This window comes from Panthera tigris, chromosome E3 (genome assembly GCF_018350195.1).
Source record: "Panthera tigris isolate Pti1 chromosome E3, P.tigris_Pti1_mat1.1, whole genome shotgun sequence".
Lineage (NCBI taxonomy): Eukaryota > Metazoa > Chordata > Mammalia > Carnivora > Felidae > Panthera > Panthera tigris.
The window spans coordinates 21,652,879-21,672,690 of record NC_056675.1 but is presented as its reverse complement, the minus strand read 5'-3'; positions in this window follow the sequence as shown (position 1 = coordinate 21,672,690).

Below are 19,812 nucleotides of genomic sequence, written 5' to 3'. Positions count from 1 at the left end.
CTCTTGGACACATTTCATTTGCACTGTGGCAGGTTGTTCCTAATGTTTTGGTTTTGGTTTTTATCAGTGTGTTAGCACTTTGTGAACTGAGGCAGCCACAGAATCTGGCTAAAATTCAAAACACCTTGCTTTGCTTCCATTATATTTCTCTTTTCCCTAGAATTTATTTTTTTGGATTACCTTCTGTTCAAGGCGAATGATAACACCATTACTGTTGACCATTGTGTTATGAAATGTCCATTAAAGTACCTACCAACTTCATTTCATTTTTTAAATTAAAACTTTTTTTAAGTTTATTTATTTTGAGAGAGAGACAGTACAAGTGGGGGAGGGGCAGAGAGAGAGAGAGGGAGAAGGAAAATCCCAAGCAGGGCTCATTTATTCCTGATAAACTTCCACATTTATCAGATTGGCTTGTTTCCCATTTGGGGGCCGTTCTAGATGTCAGTGATGAAGAGTGACCCCTTTCTCCAAAATCTTACAGTTCTTTGTGAGGCTTTTGAATAACTAGTAGCAGAAATGGCTAAAAAAACAAAAATGAAACAACCCCCCGCCCCCCCCCAAAAAAAAACCCAGTCAAACAAAAACCCAAAACATCAGGGGGTATCTGGAATGCTTTCAATTTCAGTAATAAAATATTGGAGAATATCATGAAGGACCTCAGTTTGCTCTTTGTGCTCTGTCTTCATCAAGATGTTGACTCTCAATCTTTTCTTTGTTACCTTATGATCATAAAGTAGCTGCTAGACTGCCAGGCATCACAGCTGCGTTCACGGGTAGGAAGAAAGGTGAGTCTTTTCTTCAGTGGTCTCCATCGTTTTATTCAGAATGAATTTGTTCCCAAATGTGCCTGAATATACGTTGCCTATATCTCATGGTGGGAACTGAGTAGCATTGCCAAATAAGATACAGGGTGCCTAGCTCAATTTGAATTTCAGGCAAGCAACACGGAATTGTTAAGGTATAAGTATGTCCCATGTAATGTGGAACATATTTATACTAAGAAAGTTGTATGTTGCTTGTCTGAACTTCACGTTTACCTGGGTGTCCCCTATTTTTATTTGCTAAATCTGGCCACCCTGGAACTTGGCCTCCTTGCAAGAAGGGCTAGGAAATAAAATACCTGGATTTCTGGCTTTTGTAATAATCCCAGATGGGCAAGAGAGAAAGAAATTGGAAAGCTTTTAGGTCATCGGCCACCCAGTGTGGGGTCATTTTGATTGTGTTTGTTCCACTGCACGGAGACTATGTTTACATAATATCAGAAAATTTATGAAGTTCAAAGCAGAATCAAACTATATCTTCATTTTAGAGTTTTTTTTTTTTTACTTTTTGGGGGGGAGGTACAGACGGTTTTGTATAAAATGTCTTCTGTGGGTAAAACATTTTAATTTTAGTTTACTTTTTTATATCCCTCCTCGTTCCACAGAAAGGATTGAGACAGCTGATAAAACTCCTTCATCACAAACGGCAAAAATAAATACTTTGGGGAGTGGAACATAAGTTTAAAAAATTAAGAAAGGCCCTCAGATGTGTGTATTTTTTTTAATGTTTATTTTAGACAGAGTGCAAGCGGGGGAGGTGCGCAGAGAGGGAGACACAGACATAGAATCGGAAGCAGGCTCCAGGCTCCACAAACTGTCAGCACAGAGCCCGACGTGGGGCTCGAACTCACAAACCGTGAGATCATGACCTGAGCTGAAGTCAGACGCTCAACCGACTGAGCCACCCAGGTGCCCCAGGTGTGCGCGGGTACTGCTGGGCTGCAAATCTGACTCCCACAAGTCCTCACAGAGACAGAAACACGCTCCAGCTTCCAGAAAATCACAGCCAGCCTCGTGCTCCAGAGAGGCACACCCCTTCCTACATAGAGCCCCGAGAAGCTTCTCCTGGGCCTCGTCAGTGGGATCTCTGTGAATGCTGGGGGCCGGGCTATGGAGGGCCTGCCCCAGGGCCCTCTGACACAAACCTGTGCCTTAATGCCGATGTGAAACTCCATGAGACCCAAATCGTACGGTCCAATTATCTATCTCTGGGACGCTAGATTAATTCCAGAGTAGAAGTTAGAAAATTTGGGGACAGTGAAAGGCCCGCAGAACTCACGTGCCTCAACATCGTTTCTGAAAGCTGGACACTTTATACAAGATTCCCCTCCAGAAAACCTGGAGGCTCATTGGCTGAGTGGTCCAGATCCAAGCGTTTTTAAGAGCCAGCCAGGGGCCGGGACTAAGGTCTTCATAAGAGAGTATAAGAATCTGTACAGCGGGGAGAGCTTCATTCCAAGGTAGCTGCCTCAGACATAAAATGGGCCGTTTGCGACACCCCCCTTAAAACCCTCAAGGCCCCCTCTTCCCCTTGGTATGAAGCCCAGCTCCTTCCCATGGCTCACAAGCCCCAAGACTCTATGTGGTCTCGCTCCTCCTCCCCTCTCCTAGTCATTTTGTGCCACTCTCCTACCCATGGCGCTTCTTCTAGCCCTGCCTTCTTTCTTCTCCCTAACCTGCCCAAACTCTGCCTCTGCTGGCTTGTGCACCTGCTGTTCCCTTTCCTGACTCAGCCTTCCCCCTTAAGGCTTAGTTGAAACCTCAGCTCCTTAGAAAAGTTCTCCCCCATTACCGTGTGTAAATTTCCCCTGTGGCTGTATCTCAGCACCCTCTTTGGTGTCTTTGTGGTTCTTTCCTGAGCTTCTCATCATTTTTATTCATTCCACAAGTATTTATCGAGCACCTTCTATGTATCAGGCACTGAAAGACAGTGAAGCAGGTGAACAAATAAATAAATAATATAATTATGGTGCTACTTGAGTGCTCTGATGACTCAGTGGTCATGGTGTGAAAGATGATGTAATCCTACCGTATCAAGGTATTTGATTTATAGCTCTGGGTAAACATCGCCAGAGTTCTGATGTGGGGGACTCAGCTACTATCATTAATAGTAGGTTATGAATATGGTGACACCTGGTAGGCTTTTACTTAAAGATCAACACACGAGTGTGGGGTGGGGGGGAAGATGCCTCCAGTAACAACAACTCTTGCAATAATGTGGTACCATTCAAGTGAGGCACCTCTCCAGGCCAGCGCACAAATGGCTGTTGAGCCCCCAGAGAGAAAGGCAGATAGAAAACATCCAAACCTTGCTAAGCTCAATGTCAGAGAAATCATCTTGCTCTGTCTGCAAACAGAGAACTTGTTAAACTCAGTGGTTGAGTAATAAAGTGTCCTGGGAGAGCTTTTGGGAACTCAGGTAAGGCTCACTGTTCACAGTTTACCCACCCACTGTTTCCCAATTGTGGCTGAGTTTGAGTGCTGGGAGGTCTGAACCCTGAGGGTGGGTCCTGGCTTGCAGAGCGGGGAGAATTTAGAGATGTAAGGAGATGGGACCACTGACGGAGTGGGAGGTGGAGGTGGTGCTTGAGGGGTGAGAATCGGGGAATGGGCTCTTGGAATATCCTGGTGAAATCATGCCAAAAGGAACACTGCAGGGAACCAAGTGTAGGAAAACGAGTCACAAAGGGCAGCAGCTTTTGGCTTTGGTGCTGGTGGTGAGGGGTGGCAGATCCCAAGGAATGGCCATAAAGTCTTCCATAGTCTCTCTCTGCAGCTTGAATCAGGAGTGGCCATGCGATTTGCTTTGGCCAACGGACCGATAAGAAACAGGATATGGGCATCAACTTGAAGGTGCTTGTGCACTGGGGTTCTCCTTCTCTCGCTGCTGGGGAACCATGTGGTGACTAGGATGTGAATAAGCCCCAGCTTGCCTGTGGGATGGGAAGACCACGTGGGAGCAGAGATGAGCTGTCCCAGATGAGGCCCTCCCTGGAGGCCCCAGCCAACACACCAGCGGACCACAGATGTTCGGGAGAACTCAGAGGAGATCAACCAAGCCGGCCCAGACTAGAAGAACTGCCCAGCTGACTTGCAGAATCGTGAGCTCAATGAATGGTTATTGTTTTAAGTCACTGGGCTTGGGGATAGCTGGCTATCCTTCAGTAGCTAGCCAGTACAGGTGTGGGGGTGTGAGGGTTGCCGGGAAGAAGGCAAGTATGGGTTGATCGGTTCTTTCATTAATGATTATTCTGTGCTGAGCTGCGTGCTAGGTATGAAGATTTCACAGTGGACACAGCGGATGTGGCCTCTGCACTTGCAGAGAACCATGCAGCAGCGGCCTTGAAAAAGAACTTGGCCATTTCAGTATCTTGTGGCAAGTCCAGGCGGTGCTGTGGGAGGTGCTAGGGACGTGCCAGGTGGGGGGGACCTGGACCAGGGGGCAGGAAGAGAGTTTCTGGCTGTCAGAGAGTCTGGATGGTTGAAGAGAGAGCATGGCCACCTGGCAGGAGCCTCAAAGGGGCTTCAAAGGGGCACACATTTCATCTGGAGTCACGGATTGTTCCCAGGGGGTCCATGAGGATCCTTGCAAGGCGTCCATTCCCAATGGAGGTGATAATGCTTCCAACGGGGCAAAACTTCTTTCTTGGGGGGTGGTTTGTAGCCCTCCAAAGAGCCAAAGTGCACGAACAGATTTAGTGTGTCTGTGGCATTAAAACTTGATGGAGGGGAGATTGGGAAGAAAAAAAGTCTAGAAAGTCTCCATGGGGGGGGTGGGGGACAATGAAGAAAGGTGGAGACACTGCTTAAGGGACTCTGTTTCCAGATCCTCACCTCGTGTGCCTGACTCACTTTCTCCACTGCTGTCCTAGCTCACAGAGGAGCATCCTTTCCCCCCCAAATCCAGCTTGGGAATTAAAGCCTGGGGTAAGGGAGCACTTAGAAATGCTTAGTGCGGGCATTGAAGAAGTGAGTAGTGACGGTGACCCAAGTAGCGAATCCTTTTGCAGGTATGGGAAGGTTTTGTTGCTTTCAACAAAATTGAAGGGGATACGATAGGATTGTCAGCTGGATTAAAACATTTGTAAAAGGGGCACCTGGGTGGCTCAGTCGGTTGAGCGTCCGACTTCGGCTCAGGTCATGATCTTGCAGTTTGTGGGTTCGAGCCCTGTGTCGGGCTCTGTGCTGACAGCTGGAAGCCTGGAGGCTGCTTCAGATTCTGTGTCTCCCTCTCTCTCTGCCCCTCCCCTGCTTACGTTCTGTCTCTGTCCCTCAAAAATGAATAAACATAAAAAAAAACTTTAAAAAAACCCCACATTTCTATAAGAATAGACACTAGGTTATATTTGGCATATAACTCAAACAGTGTTCAAAGAAGTGTGCAGCATTGCTCTAGAAAACGTCTTACAATCTCCTTCTATTTATTTTTGTGAAAGGTCTTTCCATGCCTACATCTATAAAAATGAAAAATGGAAATTGAATTGATGTTGAGCCCTGACTGGTGGAAACAAGCTAGAGTCATCTTGAGATATATAAACTCATTGAATAAATAAGTAAAACCTGCTCTATCCATCCCATTAAAAGATGCATTTCCAATGAAGTTTTAGTTTTTACGTTTAATAATTATCAACATTTGTAGTACATTGGGTTACATGGATTGATTGCCTACTACTAATGATTATAATGATAACTCAATCCAGAAGGGAATAAAATTAACTTTTAGAGCCAATAGTCACAGTGAACTTTTATAAAAGTATTCTCTGTGTATGTATGTGTGTATATATACACATATATGTATAATATATGCAATATACCATAATATATTTCAAGTATGTAATTATTAGGGGGAGAGGTATGACAGGATGACCAATAAAAAACTTTGAGCTTAACAAAATCTGGGAATGGTGGGGAGGGGGTTAAGTTAAATGAAAATGGAAGTTCAAGTTACTCCTTGAAAGAACCACGTTAAGATTTCCGACTCCTGAAGTTGAGCTTGTCTGTATATATTTTTTTCAATATATGAAATTTATTGTCAAATTGGTTTCCATGCAACACCCAGTGCTCATCCCAAAAGGTGCCCTCCTCAATACCCATCCCCCACCCTCCCCTCCCTCCCACCCCCCATCAACCCTCAGTTTGTTCTCAGTTTTCAAGAGTCTCCTATGCTTTGGCTCTCTCCCACTCTAACCTCCTTTTTTTTTTTTTTCCCTTCCCCTCCCCCATGAGTTTCTGTTAAGTTTCTCAGGATCCACATAAGAGTGAAAACATATGGTATCTGTCTTTCTCTGTATGGCTTATTTCACTTAGCATCACACTCTCCAGTTCCATCCACGTTGCTACAAAGGGCCATATTTCGTTCTTTCTCATTGCCATGTAGTACTCCATTGTGTATATAAACCACAATTTCTTTATCCATTCATCAGTTGATGGACATTTAGGCTCTTTCCATATTTGGCTATTGTTGAGAGTGCTGCTATAAACATTGGGGTACAAGTGCCCCTATGCATCAGTACTCCTGTATCCCTTGGGTCAATTCCTAGCAGTGCTATTGCTGGGTCATAGGGTAGGTCTATTTTTAATTTTCTGAGGAACCTCCACACTGTTTTCCAGAGCGGCTGCACCAATTTGCATTCCCACCAACAGTGCAAGAGGGTTCCCGTTTCTCCACATCCTCTCCAGCATCTATAGTCTCCTGATTTGTTCATTTTGGCCACTCTGACTGGCGTGAGGTGATATCTGAGTGTGGTTTTGATTTGTATTTCCCTGATGAGGAGCGACGTTGAGCATCTTTTCGTGTGCCTGTTGGCCATCCGGATGTCTTCTTTAGAGAAGCGTCTATTCATGTTTTCTGCCCATTTCTTCACTGGGTTATTTGTTTTTCAGGTGTGGAGTTTGGTGAGCTCTTCATAGATTTTGGATACTAGCCCTTTGTCCGATATGTCATTTGCAAAGATCTTTTCCCATTCCGTTGGTTGCCTTTTAGTTTTGTTGGTTGTTTCCTTTGCTGTGCAGACGCTTTTTATCTTCATAAGGTCCCAATAATTCATTTTTGCTTTTAATTCCCTTGCCTTTGGGGATGTGTCAAGTAAGAGATTGCTACAGCTGAGGTCAGAGACGTCTTTTCCTGCTTTCTCCTCTAGGGTTTTGATGGTTTCCTGTCTCACATTCAGGTCCTTTATCCATTTGAGTTTATTTTTGTGAATGGTGTGAGAAAGTGGTCTAGTTTCAATCTTCTGCATGTAGCTGTCCAGTTCTCCCAGCACCATTTGTTAAAGAGACTGTCTTTTTTCCATTGGATGTTCTTTCCTGCTTTGTCAAAGATGAGTTGGCCATACGTTTGTGGGTCTAGTTCTGGGGTTTCTATTCTATTCCATTGGTCTATGTGTCTGTTTTTGTGTCAGCTTGTCTGTATATTTTTAAAAATAGTTGTCAACTACATATGAAAGTCACTATGGTATTTGTATTTTATTGCTTAGCTTTGAAATAATAACACTTAAGTGACAATTTTGACATTAGCTCAGATCATGATCTCACAGTTGGTGGGTTCGAGCTCCGTGTCAGGCTCGGAGCCTGCAGCCGCTTCTGATTCTGTGTCTCCCTCTCTCGGCCCCTCCCCTGCTCATGCTGTCTCCCTCTCTCAAAAATAAATAAACATTAAAAAAAATTAAAAGAAAAGAAAATATTTTCCCTAAGGCTGAAGTTTGTCATTTCACCCCCTTACAAAATTTTTTGAAGAGCTAAAATTGGTATCAAACCTCAGAATTCTTTGTCTTGCCTAGCTCTAGATCCTGAAGGTATTCTCTTATGTTTTTTTTCTAGAAGTTTTATAGTTTTAGAACTTACATGTAAGTCTATGATAAATTTTGAGTTCATTTTTTATGAGATGTGAGACTCTGGTTGAAGTTCTTTTTTTTTTTTTAATTTTATTTATTGTTGCCTATGGATATCCAATTACTTCACCATGATTTGTTGAAAAGGTCTCTCCTTTGGATTGCTTTTGCAACCTTGTCAAAATTGTCAGTCTTTTTCTGTACATGGTATGTATTTTATGTCCTGCTCAGACAGGTCGTCCCCATTTCAATAGTAAAAATTAATCTACATTCTTCTCGATGTTTTTACATCTAAATTTTTACTCTATCTGAAGGTTATTTTAGTTTGATTTTTAAAAAAACATTTATTGATTTCGTTTGAGAGGGAGAGAGTGAGCTAGTGAGGGAGGGGCAGGGACAGAGAGGGAGACAGAGAACCCCAAGCAGGCTCGGCAGTTGTCAGCGCAGAGACCGACCCGGGGCTCGGTCCCGGCAACTGTGATTATCACTACCTGACCCGAAACCAAGAGTCGATGCCTAACTGACTGAACCACTCAGGTGCCCCAAGGTTATTATTGTCTTTTGTAAGGAAGAGCTAATGATCCAGTTTTCTTTTATTGCCCCAAAGGTTACCTAATGTCCCACTATCCTTGTACTCCCACTGATTTGAAACCTCACTTTTATCATAAACTAAATTCCTAAAAATATTTGTGGCTGTTCCTGGGCTGTTCATTCAGTCCCAATGGCTTGTCTGTTTGTTTCCTCTCTACTCCTAAACTGTTGAATCTATTTTAATTGTTGTTATTTGGAACCGGGTAGAGCCAGTTCCCTCTATTTCTCCTGTTTCTCTCCTGGATATTCTCACGTGTACTTTTCCTTAGGAAATTCATTGGCAGGTGTAGTTAGCTATCCCCCAGACATTCCTTCCTTCCTTCCACAGTGTTGGGATGATGGGTATGAAGCTGCTGGCCAGCCTCAGACTACATTTCCCAGCATGCCCCTCCCTCTAGGATGTGGTCATGTGACTAGGTCTCACCAATGGGATGCCAGGGGAAATGATAAGGGTCCTGCTGCTCCTGATGGGACTAAGAAGTGGGTCTCCTTCTCTACCTTTTCTATTCTCCTTTTCTGACAACCTTGGGAGCCAAAAGTTTATAATTGTGGGGACGTGGGATGGAAGCAGCTGGTCTCTGAATCACTGCGTAGATGGTCCCCTGCTGAACACTCAGGCATGAGAACAAAAACAGCAAAAAACCCCACTACACATTTGGTGTGTTTAGCCAGTGACATGAAAAGTTTGTATCACAGCAACTCCTGGTATTTTAACGGCTTTAATATCACTTCAGCAAATTCTCCAAAACTCCTCGTCTTACTTAGGGTGGCACTGAATTTATAACTCAGAGAGACCTGGTAACATCACAATATGGAACATGACATCTTTCTGTATAATTAGGTCTTCTTTTGTGACCATCAGTAGAATTTAAAACATCTTTCTTACCATCCAAAGATAGTGATAATTAATATATGGGGCTATATTTCAGGAATCTCTCCATGCAGTCATATACGGTATACATATTTACTTTTCCCTAAATGGAATCATATGACACATGCTGTAATTTTATAAATATGCATGTTTTTTCATGTTTATTTTGAGAGAGAGAATGAGCGGGAGAGGGGCAGAGAGAGAAGGGGATGGTTTTTGAAGCAGGCTTTGCACTGACAGCAGAGAGCCCCTGAGCTGAAGTTGGATGCTTAACTAACTGAGCCACCCAGGTGCCCCTATAAATTACATTTTTATTCCAAAATTTGTACAACACTACATAGAGATCTACATACAGAGGCTGGAAAAATTATTTTAAAAGGCCAGATCATTAATAATTTTGACTTTGTGGGTCCAGAGTGTATTATTACAGAGGTACTTAACCATTTAAAATGTAAAAACCTGCTTAGCTTTTATTCAATAAAATAACAGGCAGCCAGCCAGAGCTGGCCCACAGGCCATAGTTTGCCAATCGCTAGTATACATCATCATTTAAAAAACTACTTACTTAAGTAGTCTTATGTTAATGTACATTGATGTGGCCTTCCATATCAATTTGCTATTATAAATACTGTGGCAACATTGTGTGTAAACCCCTTCACACTAATGTATTTACCCCCAAAGGGTAAATTCCTGGAAATAGAATTGATAGGTCAGAACATATGATATTTTACTCTGTGATACATACCATCAAAATATTCTCATTTATGTTTACAGTCTCATCAGTTATGTGCAAGACCTCCTGTTTCACCACATACTTATCAACACTGGATATTATCAAACTTTTGATTTTTTCGGCCCAATAAGTGGGAAAAAATGATGTCTCACTGATGTTCTTACACTTACTATGGCTATCTTTTTGCATATTATTGTGAATTTATTATTTATGAATTCCTTCTTTGTGCGTTTTGCCCATTTATCTCCGTGATTTTTTCACATTGATTTGTAACAACTCTTTGCATAATAGAGATAGTAACACTTCATCATTTGTGGGCAATATTTTCCCCCCCAGTTTTTCATTTATCTTATTTCTGGTAATCATTTTTCCTTTCCATTTTGTAAGTTTTATATTTTATCTGGTTCAGGTCGTTAGAAACTTTTACTATGTAATAAGTGTCTGGTATGCATTACCAAGCCTCTCTCCTTTTATGATTACAAAAGCATTTGCCTGTGTTTTTAGTGCTTTTATGGTCTTTCTTTTACATTTTAACCTTTGGTTTATTCAGAATTTATTTTGAAGATTCACCCTTATTTGTTTGTGGTTTTTTTTTTTTAATAAGGCTAGCCAGTTTTCCTAACATTTTTTTTAATGTTTATTTATTTTTGAGAGAGAGAGACAGAATGTGAGCAGGGGAGGTGCAGAGAGAGAGGGAGACACAGAATCCGAAGCAGGCTCCAGGCTCCAAGCCATCAGCACAGAGCCCGACGTGGGGCTCGAGCTCACAAACAGTGAGATTGTGACCTGAGCCAAAGTCGGACGCCCAACTGACTAAGCCACCCAGGCGCCCCTGTATAGACATTTTTAATCCACAATTTTGAACCCCGTTATAAATTTCCATGCATTTAGCCTAAAAAATGTCATTGAAAAAACTCACCAGATATCAAGGAACTGAGTATTTTGATTCTAGCAAGTTATTCACTTCTGGCTTTAAATGAAGAATTCCTTGAAAAATGAGGTATGCCTTATCTTTGACTGGAAGCTTTTTTACCTGATGGCAATTTGTGTATCAAAGATAAAAGTCTTATTATTCAGGTGGATAGGGTTGTTTGTATGTCCCCTGAGCGGACAGATACAATTATTTAGAATTGAGAAATACAGCTATACTGTTGCTGTGCAGCTATACTTTGCGTGTATGTGTGACCACGATTACAGACACGAACAAGTTTGCACAATGGGTCACCAAACCTAAATGTGGGGTGTCCCGATCGGAACGGGGCAGGGGCACCAAATGTAGGGTGCTCTGATTGGGTGGCAGCCGGTGGTGCGGGAGGTGAAAGAATTCACCCAGAGCAGAACAGAAGAGATCAGAGTTTATGGAATATACTGTAGGGGGGCAGCGGGCAGGACAGCAAAGGAGAGACTGCCTTATACAGGGGTGTTGAGGGGTCGCAGTTATAGGGCAGAGTGAGGGAGCCTGGGGACGGATGGAATTTTCTGTTTTTTGGGAACTTAGGCACTGTGCCCGGTTGTGACTGGTCAGTGAGGGCCTCTGGCTCTTTTGGGGTGGGTCGCCTAAAGAGCCTGTTTGCATTCAGCTCGGTGGCTTTGGGCCCTTTGGTTTTGCTCTATGCTAAAGAGTTAATGATCCTAAGATGACGTTTCACCAAATTTAAAGAATAGAAAAGGCACCAGTTTGGGTGCAGCCTTGCATCCAAATTCCAGCTCCAGAGTTCACAAGTCTGTGGTCCTGAGCGCGGCCCTTCCCATGTCTGGGCCTCCGCTCTCTCATCTGTAAAATGGGTTAATAAGTATAACACCGATCTCATACTGCTGTTGGCAGGACTGGAGGAAAGCTGTAATCTGCTGTGGCCGGGGTTAGCCGCTGACACCCCATTGCCCTCACGCCTGTGGTCTTAAGGTAAACTCCCTTTCCCATCTCACACCAACACCTCGGTTTCTGTTTTGTTTTTTGTTTTTTTTTTGTTTTTGTTTTTGTTTTTGTTTTTGTTTTTGTTTTATTTAACAAGGCACAGTACATGTAGCAGAGTCCTTGACCTCGGCTTTGTTCCTGCCCACCCCTCCCCCACTGCTCCCGGGGTCCTGCACCCACCGCAGTCTAGTGCCACTCAACTTCCATTCTCACCCCAGCCCGGAAAGCCCTGGCCCAGCGTGGGTGGGACCTTGTTGCTCCATCCAGAGCTCGCCCTGTCCTCTGAGCCCCCTCTGCATTGGGCTGCTGGCTGGGGTCCCACTTGGTCCCGCCACCTTTCCCTTCCCTTGGAGGATACTTACCCCGAGGTGTCTACATTCCCAGAGAGGATGATCGGGAATACGGATGTCTGCTCTTACTGTCTGACTTCCTGGCGTCATGACAAAGAGGCTGTCGGATGGCCCAAAGTCAGGTCATCAGGGTGGCAGCCATCCATTCCAGGGCACTTCATCGGAAGATGGCTTTTGCCCTCACACTTTGCCTTCTGTAACAGTTCTTTATGTGCCTGGCACATGTCCCTGATTCACGAGAACTTATCTCTTAATCATCTCTATTCTGGGTAGGCAGGCGTGCCTCTGGGTGACTAAGGCCTTGCCCTGCCCCGCACCCACCAACAATTGTCTGTGGTCCTGACACAACAAGGACAGGTTTGCTTGCTCAGATTTCAGAATCCTGAAATCTGAAAAAACAAAGGAAAGCTGGAGAAGAAAAGAGAGTGTTGTAAGTAGGAGTCTATTTTTTTTTTTTTTTTTTTTTTTGCAAGGGACAGAAACCCAGCTCCAACTGGCTGAAGAAGGACAAAGACCTGATCGGGGAAAATCCAGCCTGGCTGGCTTGGGGCCCGGTGGGCAGACAAAATATCGAGCTCATCCACCTTGTGCTCCGTTTGCTTTCTTTTCCTCGGTGAGTTTTCCGTTCTCTTTGGGCTCATCCATCATGGTGGCAGTGATGGCCGCTGGTGACTCCTGGTCCCTCCGCCCCTCCGAACCGCCACCCCCTTCCCAGGAACTCCAGAGGAATAGCACATCTCGTTCCCAAAAATCTCCAGAAAAAATGCCCGGAATTGCAAGTCAGGGCCTGACTTGGACCATAAGCTCATCCCCAAGTCAGTCAGGATGGCCTGAGTGTTTGACTGGCTCGACCCAGTTGGATGTCCTGCCCTTGAAGGGGTGGGGAGGACAGGTTGGGGAGCTGAGTGGTGGCAGAAAGCTGTCAGCTCTTCCCAAATTGTGTGAACCGAGAGAGCCAACGGAAGACCTGTGGTTTCCCCCGGGAAAATCAAGAGGCTATCACCCAAAGAAAGAGGGATTAGGTCTTAAGTAGACACTAATGCTAGGTATCCATTACGGGGACAGAGCAAGAGAGAGAGCAGATGAGAGAGAGACACATACAGAGAGACGGAGATATTAGGGAAGCCGACCACTGACACAGAGGAAAAAGACATTTGCAATTTTAAGAAAAGAAGTTCCTTTTTTTTTTTTGTTAGCAATCAAGAAAGAATTATTATACCCATGTTCCTAGTAGCATTATTCACAATAACCATAAGGTGGAAACAACCCCAATATCCATCGATGGATGAATGGATAAACAAAATGTGGCATATCCGTAAAATGGACTATTATACGGTCTTTAAAAGGAAGGAAGTTCTGACACCTGCTCCCACCTGGGTGGCAGCTTCATCGCAGGATTTTTTACCCAATACCCGGGATTCGTTGTCTTGCCACTTTGAAGCATGAAGAGGTGGACAAAAGTTTATTAGAGCATCCGATCAGAAAGGAAGATTAGCAGGAAAGCTCTCTTTACAGAGAGGGGGCATCTGAAAGTGAATGCCCACGGACTACAGGCGAGGGTCCTTGTTTTATAAGGTCCTGGTCAGCCCTCCCTTCCCTTCCCCCTCGTTCCTTCTCAGGTCCTACCCTTACTGGCTGGATAGCTCTACGTGCTGGGCTGTGCGGTCCTGACCGGCTCGACTCCATTGTGTGAGAGCTCAGACTGGTCTGTGGCCATATCATTCCTTGTGGGTCATACGTTTTATGATCCACTACTTATCTTTTGTCATGTCTTTTGTCAGATTCCTAAGGGGAACCTGAGGGGCGTAGGTGGCGTCAGTTACATTCTTAAGAGGGACCTGACGCTGGAGGGGGTTTGCTGTGATGAGCCGCTCCCAGCATTGTTCCCAAATCTGTTTTTTCCCATCCAGGGACCTCAGGCCCTAACTTTTCCCTCTCTTTTTACCTAATTTACCTATCTTTTCCTATCATACCTTGAGGACATTATGCGAAGTGAAATTAGCCAGACATAAAAGGACAGATATTGTATGATTCCACTTATATGAGGTAGTCAGATTCAGAGACAGAAGGTGTTTGTGAGGGACTGGGGGGCAGGGGGACGGCGAGTCATTGATGGGTAAAGAATTTTGGTCTGAGAAGATGAAAACATTCTGTAGGTGGATGTCATGATGGCTGCATGTAATATGAGCACACTTCATACCCCCTGAACCGCACACTTACAAATGGTTCAAATATTAAATTGTCAGTGCGGGAGACAAGCCTCAGATGAGAAGAAAATATTGCCAAACATATCACTGAAAAAAGGACTTGTATCCGGAGTATATATGCTAGTCCCAAAACTCAATAGTGAGAAAACAACCAAACAGCTAACATACGGGCTTGAAAGATTCGAACAGACATCTTAGCAAAGAAGATAGGCACGTGAAAAAAAAAAAAAGTTCAACAAAATGAGTCATAATTAGTGCAAATTAGAACGTCTGAACTCCAAAAGACTGGTCATACCCGCTGTTGGTGACAATCTGGAGAGCCCGGAAGTCTCAGACACTGCAGGCAGGACCTGGAAACTTGCTTGGTGGTTTTTTAAAAGTTAAATTCACACCCACCGTCCTTCTCTTAGGTAGTCACTCAAGGGAAATGACAACACGTGTCACTGAAAGACTCGTACAGAAATGTTCACAGCAGTTTTTTGGGCAGCATCCCCAAATTGGAACAAGGCCCATCCAAGGGCGAGTGGGGGAGGAGGCTGGGGCATGATCACACCGTGGAGACATCCACAGCAACCAGAGGAAGGGGACCTCGTGCGTGCTAGAACCTGGATGATGCTAAAATACATACGTCCAGGGAAAGAGGCCAGATGCTTGGTTTCACTTATGGAAGATTCTGGAAGACTCAAACCTATTCATAGTGTGAGAAAACAGATTAGTGGGGCGCCTGGGTAGCTCAGTCGGTTAGGCGTCCGACTCTTGATTTTGGCTCAGGTCGCGATCTCACGGTTAGTGGGTTCGAGCCCTGTGTTGGGCTCTGTGCAGAGCCTGCTTGGGATTCTGTCTCTTCCTCTCTCTCTGCCCCTCTCCCGCTCATTCTTTCTCTTTCTCTTTCTCTTTCTCTTTCTCTTTCTCTTTCTCTCTCTCTCAGAATAAACATAAAAAAAAAAAAAGAAAGAAAACAGATTAGTGTTTGCAGACAAGAACAGGGTCACAAGGGAACTTTGGGGGATGATACATATGTGTTTGCTGTCTTGATTGTGATAAAGGTCTCATGGTGTGTCCAGATGTCAAAACATCAACGTTTAAATGTGTGTAATGTATTATCTATCAACTATACCTCAGTAAAGCTGCTCAAGAATTGATAAAAAAAAAATCCAAAAGATCCTTCTGGTTTCTATTTTGAGATCGTTTACCTGTGGAAAGCAAACCGATTCTGAGCCCAGTTACCTTTGACCTTAATTGAGTTGCTGGGCCTTTGAACTTTGATTTCCACATTTGCAAAATGGGGACAATACCTGCCTCACGAGACTGCCCTGAAGAATCAGCAAGGTCAAGTTTGTTAAATGCTCAGTAGGAGGTCTGGGATCGGACTCTAGACCCCTAACTTTTGTTGTTATTGACAACAATTTCAATTACTGGAATACTAAAGGGTGTGGAGTAAAGCCTTCTGATTTTTAAAGGCAGTTTCTAAAATGGCATATTCTTATATTATGGGCATAAAACCTGGCAGCCCAGGACACAGACTGAATTCAGTGTTCTCTCCCAGGGACCCTAGATTCGCCTGCAAATTCCCTCCTGGTTTTATCCAAAAGGTAACTTCCTAAACACAGACCGGTTTTATTTGTAACTTTTTTTATTGAAATGTAATATACACACAGAAAAGCACACAACTGTAACAGCTCAGTGACCTTTCACAAACAGAACTCACCCTTGCCAGCATCCAGATCGGGAGACAGAAGGTGGCAACGCCCCAGAAATCTCCACGTGCCCTGTCCTTGGCTTTGCTTTGTTTGGAACTTTTTATATAGGACGTGTGCTTTTTCATGTCTGGCTTCTTCCACTTTGTGACATGCATCTAATTGTTAGCCAGCCCCCGTGATTTATATTTTCCATACTTTCTCTCTTGCTACCTTTACAAACATTCTCATATCTTTGTTCAGACTTGAAGGATGAGAGGTTTTGCCAGATTTAGAGAGCAGTGTGGGTAAAAGAAACAGACCATCCAAAGGCTTGAAGGTGTAGAGAACTATGGGAGACATGCATTCTGGGGTACATATTTCCTGGTTAGTTCAAGTGTTTTCATAATTATGATCTTTCAAGTAGTTCCCAGATTTTTCTACAACAAACGATGAAATCAATGTCCCTGTATATATACTCTTACCTATTGGAGGTTATCTTTTGTAGGATTGATTTTCAAATATGAGGCTTGCTGGGTCTGTGAGTTTAAATATTTAATAACTATTGCAAGATTGTGTTACAGAATATTGTAGCAATTTACATTTCCACTAGCAACAGGAGTTTACCTATTTCCCCATCGCAGTCAGTATTGCTGTTTTTAAAAAGGGGGTGCCTGGGTGGCTCAGTCGGTTAAGCATCCGACTTCAGCTGAGGTCATGATCTCGTGGTTGTGAGTTCGAGTCCCACGTCCGGCTCTGTGCTGACAGCTCAGAGTCTGGAGCCTGCTTCAGATTCGATGTCTCCCTCTTTCTCTGCCCTTCCCCTGCTTGCACTCTGTCTCTGTCTCTGTCTCTGTCTCTGTCTCTGTCTCTGTCTCTCTTTCTCTTTCTCAAAATAATAAACACTTAAAAAAAAAACAATGTCTGTTCTGGGGATGGCCCGGTGGCTCAGTCGGTTAAGCATGTGACTCTTGATCTCAGCTCAGGTCTTGATTGCTGGGTCGTGAGTTCAAGCCCCATGCTGGGCTCTGCCCTAGGCACAGAGCCTACTTAAAAAAAAAAAAAAAAAAAAAAGAATTCTGTCCTGTTGCTTTAATTTGAATTTTCTTTTTCTGGCTTTTAGAGAGACTGAGTGTCTTTTCATGTTTGTTGGCCATTTGGTTTTCCTCTTCTGAGAGTTATTTAATTTGGATAGTAGACACAGGATAAAAGCCAAAGCAAAAAAAAAAAAAAAAAACAAAAAACAAAAAACAAACAAACAAAAAAAACAAGACGAGAACATTCTAATCACGCATACGGAATAAGCTTGTGGTGTCCAGCCCACAGTAGGTCCTTAGTAAACAGTAGTCATTCTACCGTTTTAATTGTTCACCATTTACAGATGGTGACAGTGAACTTTATTGATGAGACTTAGCAGGCTGCTTCTTGTGTCTGATGACCCTCCTCTGGCTGTAAAGGGTTCTGAAATAACGCACATGACTGATGTCTTGTGACTCAAAAGATATCAGTCAAGGAAAGGACGTGCTTAGGTTTAAACGAAACCTGCAGTTTCGCAGACAGAAAAGTGGAAAAAAAAAAAAAAAAAAAAAAAGCTAGACTCTTTTCCAACCACTAAGTTGCCCTAAGCCCCTGGTCATCGTATGCTGAAAACAACGGCAGGGCTATTTAGATAGAAATAAAGCCACTGTTTCAGAAGAGACAAAGAGTTCTGCTTTTAGTTTCTGTGATTGTCCATCTCAGGATCAGCCTGAATTATCAAGCATCTGCATTGCAAATACTGGCTGGTTTCAAGAAGAAATCATTCAGTTGAAAGCCTGGTGTCGCCAGGCAATTGGGAGAGTGTGTACTAGCCGGAAACGTTCTCTGCTGCAAGCGATAGAAATCTCAACTCCCACTTCCTGAAACAGGACGTATATTGTTCATTTCACAGGCTCCCAAACTGTCTTGGGTTCACAGCGTTCCTGGGCCAAAAGAAATGCCTGCTGCTTCTTCTCATTAAACAAATAGGTCCAAAAGCATGTAGCATTTATGTCCTAACAACTTAGCCATTTGAAAAGAAAATACACATATATTGAAAAGTATTTTATTTATATTTTCATTTCATTTTCAGATGACTACACATAACTCAGTTGAATTGAGTCCTTAAATAACTTCCATTATTAAATTCTACAGTTAATTACCACGAGATGTGTGTACTTTGGGGCACTGCACAACTTCCCAGACCTCGGAGTCAGGTTGGAGACCCTATTCCCTACATTTCCTCTTCCACATTGATTTTTATGCAGTACTTGCTTTTTATTATGGCAACTCCCATAAAGCCAGCTTTGCAAAGATATGATGTTATTGGAGAGAATGTAGGGCCATTTGATATTACAGCCTTGAACAACCTTGAGCTAGTAATTCACATGGTGTTTGACAGATATCGAGAATCACTATATTTCCCTTGAAGTTTTATAATCCCCCAAAGTCCCTGTGAGTTCAGCGTGGCTCTCTGGGGTGCCCTGGTACACAATCCGAGAAGATCAGGTTAATTTAACAAGGAAGTCAGATCTTGGGGTTAGTCTGGTGGTTTGGTGATATCATCAAAGATCCACCCTTCTGGCAAGTTGGACCTCTTGGTCTCAAGACAGCTGCCATGGCACCAACATCACATTCTTGCCCCACAGTGCAGCTATCAAAGTGAGAAAGGAAGGAAGAGCAGTGTGACAGGATGACATAGAACTGCTTTTATACTCCATCTGGACCTGGTGGTGGAGGGCAGACAGGTGTCTACAGCTGCAGAGACATCTTGAACTAAACAAGGATCTAAACAGAGATAAAAATCAGAGGCCTCAGTCATGTCAACCAGACCTGGGATTGGAAGACTGAGAAGTTTGCCAAGCTAAACAAGTTCTCAAGGAGACACTATCTCACTAGCCCACCGGTTATCCTAGTCGTTTGCGGGGGGACCAGTGTGTTGCTTACGGAGACGGCAGTCCACACGAGAAATCTTGAGTTGTGGAAATATGTTGTGCCTGAATGACATTCAGGTTTTCTTTGGAGAGCCACTGTTTTTGGGGCTACCAAGACAGTCCCTGGATCTAGCGAGGGAGGCTGTGTCTGGAGAGGTGACATCTAGTTGACCAGGGGTCACGGGAGAGACACCCGATCTGAGATTTCAATGTGCAGTACAGGTTGGCCCAGGGGGCAAAACAGGACTTCAAACAGAGGGAACAGCGCTGGCAGGGAGGGGAGTGGGCACATGGCTCATCGGACTGTTTAGGGTTTGTGTGACCAGAGGTGAGTCAGTGTAGGACTCACAGCCTGTGTGGCCGGCTCTGGGAGTTTGGTTTTGCCCTGAAAGCCATAGGAAGGGCTGAAAGGTTTTAACGCAGGGAAGGATGTGATGAGGTTGATAGTCTGGGGAACAACAGCATCTGTCATGTGGCAGAAATTTCTGGTGCTCACAAAAAGCCTTTCTTTTTCCTCCTGGGCACATGGTTAGAGTACATTTCCCAGACTCCTTTGTGGTCAGGTGAAGCCATATGATGGACTTCTGGCCAACCAAACATGGAGGAAAGGGATAGTTGCCATTTTAGGCCTAGCCCTTAAAAACGTCCCCCACGTCCTCTCTCCCCCATCTGCTGGCTGGTGCAGAAGATCTGGGGACCTAGATCGTGGGTCTCCAAGATGGAAATGGCTTGGATCCCTGAGTCACCATGTCAAAAAGGGCCTGCTATTGTGTCAACAGTGAATCAATTTTTATTATGTTAACCCAGCTAAATGTTGGGTTCTTTTTTACATGGGTTAGCCTACTCTGACGAAAACCACAATAG